This window comes from Triturus cristatus, chromosome 5_1 (genome assembly GCF_964204655.1).
Source record: "Triturus cristatus chromosome 5_1, aTriCri1.1, whole genome shotgun sequence".
Taxonomy (NCBI): Eukaryota; Metazoa; Chordata; class Amphibia; order Caudata; family Salamandridae; genus Triturus; species Triturus cristatus.
The window spans coordinates 173,958,936-173,975,271 of record NC_140587.1 but is presented as its reverse complement, the minus strand read 5'-3'; the positions used below and the strand labels follow the sequence as shown (position 1 = coordinate 173,975,271).

Here is a 16,336-nt window from a genome sequence, read left to right as displayed (position 1 = left end):
CGGGAAGTGAGCGGAGACAAAGAGGCTTTTCAGTAGGTAAGAACTATGAAAGACCTTTCGGATACCCCTATAAAGGTGGGAGGCAGACCAGCCAAATTTTGTGGAAACTTGAATTTGGTGAATCAGGACCCTTTGGTCCTAGACTCAGTGAAGGGATACATGATCAAATTTACAGATACACCATTACAAAGGAAAATTCCCCCAGAACTGATATTCTCACAAGAAAATTCTATTTTAGTAACACATGAAGTAGAGGATTTATTGACCAAAGAGGCAATACAAGAGGGGACAGAGTCAGGTTTTATCAGCAATATCTTTCTAGTGGAGAAGAAAGACAAAGGGATGAGACCAGTGATAAATCTAAAAGAGTTGAACGAATGGGTGGTCTACCACAATTTTAAAATGGAAGGGATGCACCTCCTTAGAGATGTGCTAAGGAAAGGGGATTGGCTAACTCAGTTAATCTAAAGGATACATACCTGACCATACCAATTTGGACTCCACACCAAACGTTTTTCCAATTCACCTGAATGGGTGGACTATGGCAATTGTGCAGTCTCCCTTTTGGACTTTCCTCATTCCCTTGGTGTTTCACCAAGGCTCTTCGTCCCATAGCGGGATGGCTAAGGGCGAGAGGGGTGAGACTAATAGTTTACTTAGACAATATCCTGATAATGGCACAGTCCACATAAGTGGTCTCACGCCACATAGAACTTACAATGAGCCTACTAGAACACCTGGGTTTTGTCATAAACAGGAAAAAATCTTGCATGGTACCAAACCAGGAAATGCAGTTCTTGGATTTTGTCCTGAACATAATAAGCGCAGAATTGAAATTGCCAGGGGAAAAGTTAAGGAAACTTTACAATGAATTGAGGAATCTCTTAGGGAGGAAGAAACTCCCCTTGTGGGCTCTAGCAAGGATCCTAGGCCTTCGGTCCTCAACAAGATGAGCAATCTACCGTGCACTCCAAAGACTCAAAGCCAAAGCATCAAGAACATGTCAATCTTATTCTCAAATGCTGTCTCTGTACCTGGATTCAAAGAAGGAACTACGTTGGTGGCTGAGGAATGAAGAAGCATGGAATGGCAGAGCCATTTTTGGGGAAGACCCGGAGATCGTGATAGAATCAGACGCGAGTTTAGAGGGATGGGGTGCAAGATGTGGCGACTCATCAGCAGGGGGCCGCTGGACAGATCAGGAAAAGGAGTTACTCATCAACTGCTTGGAATTACTGGCAGGGTAATTTGCAATTCGCTGCTTCACCAAAGACTTAATGAAGTGTTCTGTAATGTTGTGCATGGACAACGTATCTGTGGTCAGATACGTCAACAAAATGGGGGGCCCTCATTCCAGGGGTCTTGCAGATTTAGCCAAGGTCTTCTGGGGTTACTGTCTGAGCAAGGGCAGGCATGTCAGTAGCAGCGGAGGATATCCCAGGATAGAGAAACAGTGTTGCGGATTGGTTCTCCCAGAATTTCAGAGACTCTATCAATAGGAGGTTGAACAAGGACATTTCCCTCACTTGCCAGTCGATATGGGGACCCTTCGGGTGGACCTCTTGGCGGACAGATTGAACACTCAACTGTCAACGTTTTTCAGCTGTATACCAGACCCTCAGGGTGGATGCCTTCCTTCTGAATTGGCAGGGCCTAGCACCTTATGCTTTCCCTCCTTTTGTTATGCTACCAAGACCTACTACTACTACCTAAGCTACTGTTGCACGGTTGCAGGAACATGGAGGTCACAGTAGTGATAACACCGCTTTGGAGGTTATAGGCATGGTTCTCAATTCTACTAGAAATGAGCATAGGTTTACCAATCCTAATTCCAACCTTCAGGGAAATAATTACAGGCCCAGACAGACGGAGAGTCACATCCTCTTGTACAGCAGAGACATCTGACGCTGATGGCCTGGAGGATTTCAGGAGACAATGGAAGATCCTAGGCCTTTCGACAGACGCTTTTAGACTCATATCCGAGTCATGGGCGCCTGGCACAAGGAAAGCATATAGACTAATTGGGAGGAATGGGTTTGTTCCTTTGAAGGAACTACAAACCCGTTTCAACTGATTTACTACATGTAGTTAATTACTTATTGGATTTATTCACTTCAGGACTCTCTTATAGAACAGTTAATTGTGAGAAGGTGGTCTGATATATGCTGTCCGCCAGTTCTAGTGGGCACCTTGTATCAGTCCAAACAACCCCTTATGGTGATAGGTTAAAGACAACCTTTATTGAAAGCTATCCTAGCGGTAGCTGTGGAGAGCAGCCTTCAGGCTAAGTCTTGAAGGAATGTAAAGCAGCTTGTTTTACCAGTCTATAATCTCTTGAATGATCAAATGAAAAGACAACCACACCAGGTATATATTCAAAATATATGTATTTAAGATAAAACACACCACTCTAGACTCTTTATGAGACTGGAGTTCCAAGTACTTAGATTACAAGTCAGCAATTATCAGTAATAGCACAAATACCCGTTTGGGCCCTAGGGGCGTACCAAACCATATACCAAAAAAGTGGTATAAGAACCACTACTGAACTAGACACAAGGCCTAGACCCTGTAGAATCACTGGGACCCCAAGGAACCACCCAAGGTAGGGACACAGGGGACCCACGGGGACTGTATGGAGTGTGTAAACACAACCGCGGGTTCCCGTTATCTTCTATGGGCAATGTCGCGGTTGGAAATGTAAAGATTAGGGACACTTCTAATCGAGTCAGGACCAAACCCTTTTGGACATAAGAAGTTCTAGGGCCAGCACCCACGGGAGCACCGGAGTACTCGAGTTACCTCACCCAGGGAAGCCGGGTGCATAGTTGTCTTCTGGTGTCGGGTCGCGTCGTCGATTTCAATGGAAGGCTGCAAAGAACTGCTGCTGCCGTGAAGAGGAGAAGTGTCCGAAGAGATCCAAGCCTGGATCTAGGATGGAAGGAACCTGAAATCAGAGGGGACAGAGTCTGGGTCACTAGCCAGTGACCAAGGGCAGGATGGACCAATGCCCACAGATGTCGGGTGCTTCAGGTGAGTTGATGGGTGTCTTGACTCTTCAGTCACGAGGTCCAGGAGGCATCGACGAAGTCCACGAGCCGGATTCGAGCTGTCCCACGAAGTCTGTCAAGTGCTGCGGTGTCGGCGACCAGATTGGACCCAACAAGCCTTGGCAACGGCAAGTCACTGGAATTCAGAGAAAGGACTGCCGTGCAGACCAGCAAGGTCTGAGGGACTCACCCAGCGAGGGTAAGTCAGGGCACGTCTGGAGCAACCAGGAAAGCCCAATTAGAAAAGGAGTTGCCTTCGTGAGAACAGGCTAGCCAACAGGCTAGTGATCGCGAAGGACCCTCGAGCGGTCGCACTTGAAACTGGCCCACGGGTCACTCGTGGAGTGGAGGCCAGCAATCTTCGGTGCAGGAGGTGCTCAAGGCTGGGGCTACTCGGAGCCCAAAGCACAACTTCGAGGAAGCCCAGGAAGATGCTGTTGCTGCAAAAAATCACGGTGTCCAGGTGTCACGGTTCCACGTCACCCACGATAGCCACGGGCCTCAGCTTTGCTGTAGACTCAGGGTAGCCTCGGGGAAGTCTGGAAATCCACCTCTGGTGATGCGAAGACTTTGGCATCCGGCGGGAGCTTCAGTGCTTCTTTGGTGCCTGCCAAGCAGGGGAGTCACTCCTTGACCCCAAGGGAGATTTCTTCCATCTTCTAGTCGTGATAGAAAGTCGAAGGTCCAGGATATATGTTGCAAAGTTTCATCCAGGGTAATCTAAAGTCCTAGGGACTGGATTCCTATACTTATAGTAAGTTTAGGGGATGGACTAACTCTAATGCCCCACCTATGGGTGGGCTTGGAAAGAGGGGTGGTTACACCCATTTCCTTTGTCCAGTTTCGCACCAGAGCAGGGGCAGGTAGCCCCTGCAACCGGCTTGAACTGGACTATGCACAGGGACACCAAGTGTGCCCCCAGTGCAGGACTTCAAAGCACCAGAGAGTTCTCCCGCCCAGCCCCAATACACATCTGCCTGTCTGGGGAGGTGGTCACACCTCCCTTCGACAAGAAACCTATTGTCCAGGCCTCCACTGCCAGAGTTTCGGTCAGCAGCAGGAGGCCAGACCCGTGTCTGTGGCAGAGGCATCCATTTTGTGATGCCAGGGCTCAGGAAAGTCCTAGCGGGTTTAGCCAGTGTGAACATGTCTCTCCCTCTAGAAGGGTGGAATGCTACCCCCGCCGCCAGAACTGGCAGGGGGGGAGGGGGGTAGTATTCCAAATCATTTGACACCAAACACGACATGTTTTGATGCAGCCATTCCAAAGTTAGCATTTACCGTGAGGTTATAATGCACTTAAGAGTATATGGTATGGCTGTATCACAGAACAGCCATAAGGAAGTATTTCCGAAAGCTGCAGAGGGGCTCAGCTCATGCTTGGGCACCCTCTCACACAAAACCAAGCACTCTGCCTTCGGGATTGTCAAGGTCTGCCATAGGAGTGGCTTATGGGTTCATATGTGTCTGTATAATGGTAGTGATATAGGTAGCCTATACCGCAGTAAGGGGTGCAAGCACACCCTTACCCAGGCTGCAGTAGCAGACCGATGGTGCCATTTCGGAGTGCTTCCCAGGGGTGGCATAATAAATGCTGCAGCCCCTGGTAGGCCTCTGAGTTAGCTATGCCCTAGGTACATAGTATACCATATACTAGGGGCTTATAAGGCACTCCAGAATCCAATTAGATATGTACCTAATGTACATGCAAACCATTTTAGAGAGGAAGCAGCTAGGCTGTGGTCCTGATTAGCAGGGCCACAGCCAGACTAAGGTCGAAAAACAGTGAAACACCAGCAAAAAGTGGGGGTACCCATGTGAAGCAGATCCTACTCTCCTACATTAATGTTTGCAGGTCAGCTTTTGCAGCATGTCACTGCCTTGTAGACGGAGTCTCTGTGGGACAAAACGTACTGACTAAAACATTTATGCGAAGTATGTGGGTACTAAACCCACCTTCTGCAAAATATCCTGCATTATGGGACATTAGAGATGTCCTATAGGTTTTAATATGTTGGGGAGATAGTTATGGGTTATCCCCAAAACGTATCTCTTATAAACTCACTGTTTTGCTATGCCTGGTATCTTTTAGATGGACCTCAGACGTAAATGACTTAGACATCACCAGCAGGGCCTACCAACCAGAAAGGGTTTGTTTTTATTTAAAAGGCGGACAGAGACCGTGTCAACTTCTGTTTACTACCCCTTCTTTACACAGAATGCAAGAGTTTGTGTAGTGAAATGCTTCTTGGAATATGAGAGAAGGACTGTGAGTATGAGAGGCAATACAGAACAATTGCTAATATCCTATAAATCGCCTCATAGAGCAGTTTCCTCCCCAAGATGGGTGAAGGAAGTAATGAAAGAAGCAGGTGTAGACATTACTATGCTTGGTGTACACTACCTTAAGCCTCCAAACCTCTCTTCCCGGGAGATAATCTTGGGGCTGCGGATTGGTCCATTAAAAGTATGTTTAAAAGTTGCTATTTTAGACCTGTTACAAGCGCTATTGACAATGTATCAAATGCACTTTAAACTTGCATAATGCTAGCCTCTGTGTCATCCCATAAAATTTAGATTTTTCACAGCCTGGTGGGCAGAAAATCTGTATTTTATTAAAGACACAGAGGCTAAGATCATCCCTCCACATTGGAACCCTCCCTATTGGAGAAAAGTTATTGATTTTGTATTGGGTTTTTCTTTTCCAGAGTAAGAAGTTTTCACTGATGAAGTTTTTCGTTTGAAAGTTATGGATCTTAGAAACTATCTATCTATCTAAACAGCGCCAAAAAAGGGAGAACACTGCGTGTGGGGGAATTTATAGCCTATTAGAATGTTATTGAAGTTCTATATTCTTCGATTGTTGCTGCTGTGAGCTGGCAATAAAGGAGATTTGCATAATCTTAGCCCCCGTGTCTTTAATAAAGTACAGGTTTTCTGACAACCAGGCTGTGAAAAACCTAAATTCCCTTTCAAATGTCATTTTTTGAAGGTCTCTCAGACAAACCCTTTGTGCAAGGTGATGACAATCACGATAAGCGACCCCTCCCCTCTCCTCCTGGACCCCCACTCTCAGGACGGCCTATAGGAAGCTTTATAATATCTAACCAGCTTTTGTTTGCTTCTGACAGAACAAGCTAAGAACTGAGAAGAAAAAACTTGAATCTGAAATTGAAAAACTGCGGCGACTCCTGAACGAAAATGAGCAAACACTGCACGGGAGACTGGAGGAGATGGAGAAGAAAATTACCATGGTAGAAAATGCAAATATCACCAAACTGTCCAATCAAATCACCTCTCTCAATGCTCTGATAACAGAGATAGAAAAGAAGTGTGAGGCACCAGCGTGGGAACTCCTGAAGGTGAGATGCTGTTTGGGAAATAAAACAAAAGAAGGAAGTGAAGTATTCGTAATTTGTGTACATTATGAAATGTATGACTGAGGGTGACAGAGAGCATCCCTCGGAGGGTGACCGAGAGCATCCCTCGTAAGGCAACAGAGAGCATCCCTCGTAGGGTGACAGAGATTATCCCTCTCAGGGGAACAGAGAGCATCCTTCCAAGGGTGACAGAGGGCATCCCTTTTAGGGTGACACAGAGCATCTGAGGGCAAAAGAGAGCATCCCTCCGAGGGTGACTGAGAGCATCCCTCCGAGGGTAACAGGGAGCATCCCTCCCTGGGTGACAGAGAGCATTCCTCAGAGGGAGACAGAGAGCATCCCTCCGAGGGTGACAGAGAGCATTCCTCCGAGGGTGACGCAGACCTTCAAGGGTGACAGGGAGCATCCTTCTGAGGGTGACAGAGAGCATCCCTCTGAGGGTGACAGGGAGCATCCCTCTGAGGGTGACAGGGAGCATCTCTCTGAGAGCAAAAGAGTGCATCCCTCCGATGGTGGCAGAGAGCATCCCTCGTAGCTTTTCAGGGACCATCCCTCGTAGGGCGACAGAGAGCATCCCTCCGAGGGTGACAGACAGCATCCCTTCGAGGGTGACATAGAGCATCCCTTCGAGGGTGACGCAGACCTTCAAGGGTGACAGGGAGCATCCCTCTGAGGGTGACAGGGAGCATCCCTCTGAGGGTGACAAAGAGCATCCCTCTGAGGGTGACAGAGAGCATCCCTCTGAGGGTGACAGAGAGCATCCCTCTGAGGGTGACAGGGAGCATCCCTCTGAGGGTGACAGGGAGCATCCCTCAGAGAGTGACGGACAGCATCCCTCCAAGGGTGACATAGAGCATCCCTCGTAGGGCGACAGAGAGCATCTCTCCGAGGGTGACAGAGAGCATCCCTCCAAGGGTGACGGACAGCATCCCTCTGAGGGTGACGGAGAGCATCCGTCCGAGGGTGACATTGAGCATCCCTCGTAGGGCGACAGAGAGCATCCCTCCGAGGGTGACGGACAGCATCCCTTCCAGGGTGACATAGAGCATCCCTCTGAGGGTGACGGAGAGCATCCCTCCGAGGGTGACATAGAGCATCCCTCTTAGGGCGACGGACAGCATCCCTCCGAGGGTGACGGAGAGCCCATGACCTGTTGATGAACCTCAAATGGTCCTATGCATTTGGTTTATCTGATAATAGTGGTGCCCTGCTTGCTACCACCCCTTACTTCAGTAACTCTACTGACTTATAATTTCAATAGACCAGGCTTCTCCAACGAGTAGCTTGTGAGATACTGGTATCTCTCCAGATACCTGCATCTAGCTCTCTTGTGTAGCCCAGCATACTAGATTAGATGTTTTCGCTTGGTTGAATTAATATGTGTACTAAAATTCTGATGTCTGATGAATATGAATTTAGTTTCAGACCTCATAAACTGATGTTTAGAGGAAAAATGGATTTCCAAAATATATTTAAAGCTGTTAATTGAGTGATAAATCCTGCAGCTTTGGAGAGACATATTATTAATATTATTACCACGGCCTCAAACATCGCACCTATGGTTGTCATGTATTACTCATGCAGCTGTGGGGGACGTATTATTAATATTATTACCATGGCCAGGAACATTGCACCCATGGCTGTCATGTATTACTCATGCAGCTGTGGGGGACGTATTGTTAATATTATTACTATGGGCCAGGGGCATTGCACCTATGGCCGTCATGTTTTACTCACGCAGCTTTGGAGAAACGTATTATTAATATTATTACCATGGACCGGGGGCATTGCACCTATGACCGTCATGTTTTACTCATGCAGCTTTGGAGAGACATGTTATTAATATTATTACCATGGGCCAGGGGCATTGCACCTATGGCCGTCATGTATTACTCATGCAGCTTTGCAGAGACGTATTATTAATATTATTACCATGGGCCGGGGCCATCGCACCTATGGCTGTCATGTATTACTCATGCAGATTGGAGAGATGTACTATTAATATTACCATGTGCCTGGAACATCGCACCTATGGCTGTCATGTTTTACTCATGTAGCTTTGGAGATACGTATTATAGATATTATTACCATGGGCCAGGGACATTACACCTGTGGCCGTTATGTATTTCTCATTGTTGCATTCATCTTGTGGCACTTCATCTCTCTTTTTCCCCTTCCTGTTTACTCTTTCCTGAAACATGGAACACTGTGCCTGCGTTGTACAATTTACGTTCCATGTTCCAGAGCTCTTGAAGTTCAGTTAATGCTTAGTGCTGTTCTTTACAGTTGCGCTGTGCCTCATCTCCAATAAAACTTGGATTTTGTACTTACCGTCTGAAGCCTCTACTTTACAAATTGGCACCGACCGGCTGGAGACTTCGTTTGCTGCATGTTTCCTTGAGGCACAGGTGCTGCGACGTCTTCCGGACCTACTTCCTCGTCCTTGATTGCTCCGCCTGTTTGAGCCTTCTTACGTTCTGCATGTGCGGTTCCTGCATTCAACCCTGAAAACCGCAGATCTCAGGCTCCTTTCCTGCACTCTCTACATGTTTTTGTCCTGTTTCCTGCATTTTCGTTTCACCAACGGTCGGCTTATGTTGCCACGCCACGATTGATGACGTCGTGCTGCTGAGATACCAACGATTACATACGTCTCGTTTGTTGCCTAGCAGCTCATCAACGCGACCGCAGCTTCGGATTGGCCACGTCCTGCGTCATCACGCGGGCGGCCATCTTGGTGTGGCCTGATTTTCTCCAACGCTGGAAACGTAATTGAAAACATTTATTGCATCGGAAACATCCCTGGAAACGCTGTGGTGTTCTGTTTCTAGCGCTCATCATCTGTTTGCGGTATTTTACCTTTTAGGTAATGGACACTGCCTTTGGCATTTCTTCGTGCCGCAGGTAGGAGAGCCTGTGTTCATATCGGTGACAGGCACGCCCTTGTCAGATTACTTGTGCTACAGCCTGCTTGCTTTCGTGACAGGCACACCTGGTATTTTTCCTTATCACATTGTACTAGTTACAGCCTGCTTCCGGATCGGTGACAGTCACACCTTGTCACATTGTTTGTGCTACAATCTGCTTGCTTTCGGTGACAGGCACAACTTGTACTTTATTTTCATTGCACATTACAGGCTTATTACTGTAGCATATTTTATACTTATGTATTCATTGTTTATTTCACAGCTGTGACTGGTATAGGCATATTTTCTTCTCAAAATTTTATCTTCATTTTTGCTACTGTCGCATTAAAATGCAATTTGATCCACCTTCAAAATTTTTGCAATCTAAAGGAGAACCTCCCATTCCATGGACAAGATGGAAAGAGGAATTTATTACCTACTTGAAGGCTATTGATGGAGAACGTATGTTAGCGGAGAGAAAAAAAATATTTTCCTTCACTGCTTAGGTTCTGAGGGAGAGCTTGTTTATAGGACTCTTCCTCCTGTTAGATCGGGAGGTGATTACAACGTGTATGATGAAGCTGTTTTACGCTTAGAAGGCAGATTTAAACCAACGACTAGTGTTGCCCTTAATAGGTTTAAATTTTACACTAGAGCTCAAGAAGAGGGAGAGAGTTTTGATGAATTTCTCACTTCCTTACGTGCGTTGTCATTACAATGCAATTTTGGTTTAATAACTGACGAGATGATCAAATCATTGTTCACGTAAGAAATAAGAAGGTACAGGAGCAATTGTGGATATTAGGCGATCCCAATTTGGAGACTGCTATCAGCACAGCCAAAGCTTTGGAGCAGTCTGATAAGTGGATCAAGTCACTTAACAAAGAAACCAAATCTCCCACATCCAGTGAGGTCAATGTGATCAACCCTGGTACCTCTAAGACTTACTCTAGTGACACAAGTGCAGCTAGTGTCAAACAATTTTATTGCTATCCTGCCATTAATAAGGAATGCAGTAAATGTGGACGGTTGGGACACTTCTCCAAAATGTGTAAAAATGCTATCAGGGGTGGTGCTCCGAATTCCAAGAAGTTTGTACCATCTTCTTGAAAAGTTTCTTGTGTATCTTGTCATTCTCATTCTTGTGATCATTCTCAAGGTGATTCTCATTCTTGTGATCATTCCCAAGGTGATTTAGAGTCTGGTATTGTTGTTTCAATTCAAGATTCCTTTAATGTTTCTGAAGCTGAAAAAATAAGTGCATTTTATGCATCTTGGGAAGAGAGTTGGAATTAATGGCTAACTCGGGATCGCCTTGGACTATAATCACAAAAGAGTATTGTCTGAAATCCTTTGGAGAACTGATTGACCTTGATTTGTTATGTGAACCTGATATTGTGGCTCAGAATTTTGATGGCTCCTACATTGACTTTATGGGTTTCGAAGAGGTTTCCATTGAGTTCAAAGGTAATTCTGCTACCATAAAATTATATATAGCTTTCAAGGGTGTTAATGTCTTAGGATGGCGTGACCAAGCCAAGCTGGGGATCGTCTTGAACCCCAGGAACAAAAAACCTGTTTCGGTTCTTGCTTTGTCTTCAGCTAGTAACGGTTTTAATAATTTGTTTCCCAATGTATTTTCTGATGGTCTTGGCAAACTTATTGGTTTCAGTCATGGGATCAAAGTCAAACAAGGTTCTGTTCCTGTGAAACAAAAACTAAGAGGAGTGCCCATCAGTATTAGGACTGAGTTAAAAACTTGTTGTATGAGATGGTTGAGAGTGGCATTATTGAGGAAATTGAATCGTCTGAGTGGGTTTCTCCCATTGTTTTAGCCCAACAATCGGATTAAAGTATTAGATTATGCGTTGATTTGAGGGCTTTGAATTCTAATCTGGTTGCTGATTGCCACCCTCTTCCTAATATAAATGAGATGTATGCATGTTGGATGGTGCCTGCATTTTTTCTTCTCTTGATCTCCGGTCGGCCTACCACCAGATTGAGCTCACTGAGGACTCCAAACACTACACTGCTTTTATCACACCCCATGGCTTTTTTCAATTCAAGAGAATGCCATTTGGCCTTGCTTCGGCCGCATCTGTGTTTCAGGGGGCTATGTACCACATTTTTAAAGATATCAGCAATTTTGTTAAATGTTTCCAGGATGATATCCTAATTTTTTCTAAAAATGAGGAGGACCACTTTCTTCATGTAAAGGAAGTTTGCCTTAGGTTAGGTAAGTTTGGTTTGACACTCAAAACTGGGAAATGTAATTTTGTTTGTAAATCGGTGGAGTATCTAGGTCATACACTTTCTGGTGATGGGGTTGTGCCCAAGAAATCTTTGGTTGATGCTGTCGTCAATGCACCCACTCCTGACAATAAAGATAAACTTCTTTCTTTTGCGGGCCTGTGTGAATACTATAGTAAATTCATACAGAATTTTGAAACCAAAATGGAGCCTCTTAGGGAGTTAACCAGGAAATCTACGGAGGTTTTGTGGTCAGATAAACAAGAAACAGCTTTCACACAAATTAAGAGTGAAATTGTTAACGCTCCCACCCTCAAATCTTTCTGTCTTAATAAGAGGTGTATTTTCACCGTGGATGTCAGTCTGTATAGACTTGGAGGAGTTCTTAGCCAGTGTGCAGGGAACGAAGAGTGGTGTGTGGCTTTTGCTTCTAGGATTCTTTCTATGACTGAGAGGAGATATTCAGTTATTGAGAGAGAATTGTTGGCTTGCATCTGGGCCATTGAACATTTTCGTAATTATGTGTGGGGTAACAGTTTTACCCTCAGAACTGATCATAAGCCCCTAGTTGGTATATTAACTCCAGGGGGAGGATGGAACTCCACTGCTCGAGTAGCCCGTCTCACATCTAGACTACAGGAATTTTATTTTGAGGTTATGTTCCTGGCAGGAGCAATGTCACGGCTGATTTCCTTTCTAGGTTGTCGTGTTCGGATGAGTGTGTTTCCCGTGATGAACAAGATATGGACATTGTTGCTACTGTTAAGGATTTTGTATCTCAGGAGTTTTTGTGTTTGTCTGAGACCGAGTGGATTGCAGAGGTTAATAATGATGTTGTGTCTCAACGGATCATTGGATTTTGTAAAGAATGGATGGCCCAAGGAAAAGTCTGCTTCTGCTGAAATTGCTCCTTTTTGTCGTGTTTCTAGTGAGATTGAAGACCTTGGTGGTTTGCTTTTTAAAGCAGGGAAGCTCATTCTTCCTATGTCTATGCAGAACAAGATCTTATTACTTGCCCACCAAGGACATTTGAGTATGTCTTCTATGAAACGGCTCATCCGAACAAACTTTTGGTGGCCTGGTCTTGACAAAATGGTAGATAGGGTGGTTAGAGAATGTCCTGAATGTATCAGTAGTGATAAAATGCTTAAGGTATCATCTGCCCCCCCTTAAACCGATCTCTTGGCCTTAATGTCCATGGCAAAAAGTAGCTTTTGACATATCAGGTCCTTTCAAACAGTTACCTACTAATGCTCGCTTTGCTCTTGTTATGGTGGACTACCACTCTAAGTGGCCAGAGGTCAAGTTTGTAGCTAATGCCTCTTGTCAAGTTATCATTACCTTTTTCTAAGAAGTTCTTGCACTCGAGGGGTCCCTTGATGTTCTTGTGACGGACAATGGGGTGCAACTCACATCACTCGAAATGGAAGATTTTCTCCATATGTGTAATACCAAACATGTGACCACTTCCCTGTATGAGCCGAGGGAAAATGGCCAGGTGGAGCGGTTTAACCGTGTTCTAAAAGATGGTATTCAATCAGCTGATAGGTCAGCTGATTGGAGGGATGTTTTAAGAAAAGAATTGTGGATATATCGCATCACTTCCCATTCGGTGACTGGGGTAAGTCCTTTCAGACTTTTGAAGGGCAGAGAAATGTATCCATGGTGGATTAAAAAAATTATTAAGGTGGATGACAGCGTTGACAATAACCAGATTGCCAAACGTGTGGAGAGCAGGCAGGACAAGATGAAAACTTTGTTTGACTCCAAAATGAATGTTAAAATTCCTGATTTAGCCGTTGGAGACTGGGTTAGAATCAGAAAACCTGGGTTCAGTCATCCTACTAAAGTTGCTAAGGTTTGTAAGAACACTGTTATAACTCAGGATGGTAGAGTATGGAATGTAAGGAGGGTTGCCAAATGCAAGTCCTTAAGGTGCTCTGTTAATTACGATGATGCTCCATTGTCACACGATGTTTCTAATTCTGATTGTAATTTTGCTCATTCCACCCAATCTGTGGCATCTAGAGTTAAGAGCAATGACCGACCTAGAGTTTTATATGCCAGGTTTGTGTCTTAATTTTTTTGTTTTTTTTGTTTCTCCCTTTCTTTTTTTTATGTAAAGGGTGAGATGTGTTGCATTCATCTTGTGGCACTTCTTCTCTCGTTTTCCCCTTTCTGTTTTCCCCTGCCTGGAACATGGAACACTGTAACTGCGTTGTACAATTTATGTTCCATGTTCGAGAGCTCTTGAAGTTCAGTTAATGCTTAGTGCTGTTCTTTACAGTTGCGCTGTGCCTCATCTCCAATAAAACTTGGATTTTGTACTTACCGTCTGAAGCCTCTACTTTACACTCACGCAGCTTTGAAGAAATGTTAGGCTGTACGGAAATTGGTTAAAACCGACTGTGCCCGACTACCCTACCGGATGAAAATCAGCTGACCCGGTTGAAACCGACTGTCACTGATTTTTCATAGTTGTTGTTTCACTTGGCCACTTGATGGAGCCAAAGCATTACAAACCAAACTGCAATTTAGGCCCGAGAAGGAAGCAGCTCGCAACATGAGTCATCCCCCATTAAGTTCGGGGAGACACATTGGTTGTCAATAGATAGTAGAGAGACTTACGCTCGTTCCCGCAAGTAACACCAGCAAAGGCAGTTAGGCCTTTGATGTGCGCACGGTAGACATTTACTTGTTTTACTTCTGCGATACTTCTGTTTAAGCAAAACAAAGAAGCACAAGCATAAATAAACAAGCATTTGCAATGCAATAGGTCTCGCATTACTAAAAGTTTGAGTTATTGGTGTTGCATAATTATTTGCAAAGCCAATAGCTCAAACTTTCAGTAATGCCAGACTTATCGCATTGCAAATGCTTTACCTTTGGTATAATCGTGGCACCCGCGCTTTACTTTTAATGTTATAAGTAAAGCGCGGGTCCCGCGATTATACCAAAAGTAAAGAAATAGATGGTTTTTCAATTCCTTTACTTCTGGTATAATCGCGGCACCCGCGCTTTACTTATAACATTAAAATTAAAGCGCGGGTGACGCGCTTATACCAAAAGTAAAGAAAAACAAGTGTCTGGGCACGATCATAGCTCCTCCCACGGCCTATTGGTGTCTATTATGCGCTTGGTGCGCGTAATAGACACCAATAGGCCTTGGGAGGAGCTATGCGCGTGCCTCGGGCCAATTGCGTGCAGTGTTTTACAATAAGACGCACGCAAAGGCCAATGGGGGAGCTGAAAAGGAAACGCACATGCAAGAGCGTGTGCGATTCCTAGGTCAGCTTGATTTCCCCGTTTTTCACTTACTAAAGGTCTCGCGACCTGCGCGAGCACTGCTGCGCAGTGCAACGCAGGTCGTGAGACCTAAAAAGCAAAGTGTGTACAGTAACTACAAAAAGACGACAGAAGGTGCAAAGATAGGAAACTAAAAGACGTTTAAAAGTAAAACAAACTTGATCCTGTAGCAAGGTGGGATCTGACTGCATGGTTGCCCCCATTTTTTTCCTGGTGTTTTACTGGATTTCGACTTAGTTTGGCTGGGATCCTGCTATTCAGGACCCCAGCCTATCTGCTTTCCCCTTTAAATTGATTACATGTACTTTAGGTACACTCCAGATTGGATTCTGGGGTACCCTTGTGAGTCCCTAGTATATGGTATACTACGTATCCAAGGCATAGGTACCCCAGAGGTCTACCAGGGGCTGCAGCATGTATTATGCCAATCCTGGGAAGCCTTTTAAAATGACACAACAGGTCTACTACAGCAGCCTGTGTAAGGTGGTGTATGCACCCCTTACTGAGATATTGGTTACCTGTATCTCCCCATATCACTGCACATATAAACCTATCAGCCACCCCTATGGCAGGCCTTAACAATCCTGAAGGCAGGGTGCTTGGGTTCATGTGAGAGGGTGCCCATGCATGAGCAGAGCCCCTCTGTCTTTCGGAATCTTTATTACAGGGTTGTTTGTGATGCAGCCAAACCATATATTCTTAAGTGCATTGTAACCTCGCGGTAAATGCTAACTTTGGAATGGCTGCATGGAAACATGTCTTGTTTGGTGTCAAACACTTTGGAATCATACCTCCACACCAGTAACTGGTGTGGGAGGTATGATTCCACCCTACTAGAGGGAGAAACATGGCACCACTGGTATACCCAGTACCAGCTTAACAGAACCCTGTTATCACAAAATGGACACAAGTCTGCCCTCCTGCTGCTGGACGAAACTCCAGCAGGGGAGGCCTGGACAATAGGTTTCCTGTCTCAGGGAGGTGTGACCACCTCCCAGACAGACTTTAGTGTATTGGGGCTGGGTGGGTGCACTCCAAGAGTGCTTTGAAGTCTGCACTGGGGGCACATTTGGTGTCCCTGTGCATAGTCCAGCTCAAACCGGTTGCAGGGGCTACTAGCCCCTGCTTTGGCGCAAAACTGGACAAAGGAAATGAGTGTAGCCACCCTTCTTTCCTGACCCTCCCATAGGAGGGTCCCAAGAGTTTGTCCGACCCCTTCCTTGGGTATAAAGTAGGAACCCCTGACTACAGGACTTTAGATTTACCTGGACAAAACTCTGCTACAGAATCCCAGAACTTCAACTACCTACACGAAGTTGGATGACTGAAGAATCTCCCTTGGAGTAAAGGAGTTACTCCCCTACTTGGCAGGCACCAAAGATGCATCTGTCCGATTTGCATCTCCAAAGCTCCTGGGGACTCCCAAGAATTTTGCAACATAGGA

The 16,336-nt window shown here is 45.4% G+C and overlaps 1 pseudogene across 1 annotated transcript in view; it reads left to right on the top strand.

Annotated features, from left to right (window-relative positions):
- LOC146830579 (E3 ubiquitin-protein ligase TRIM39-like) overlaps positions 1–16,336 on the top strand; it is a 129,541-nt pseudogene that overhangs the window by 43,367 nt on the left and 69,838 nt on the right. Inside the window, exon 4 of the transcript XR_014961446.1 lies at positions 6,182–6,412. The product of XR_014961446.1 is annotated as an E3 ubiquitin-protein ligase TRIM39-like (transcript). The remainder of the gene's footprint in view (positions 1–6,181; positions 6,413–16,336) is intronic.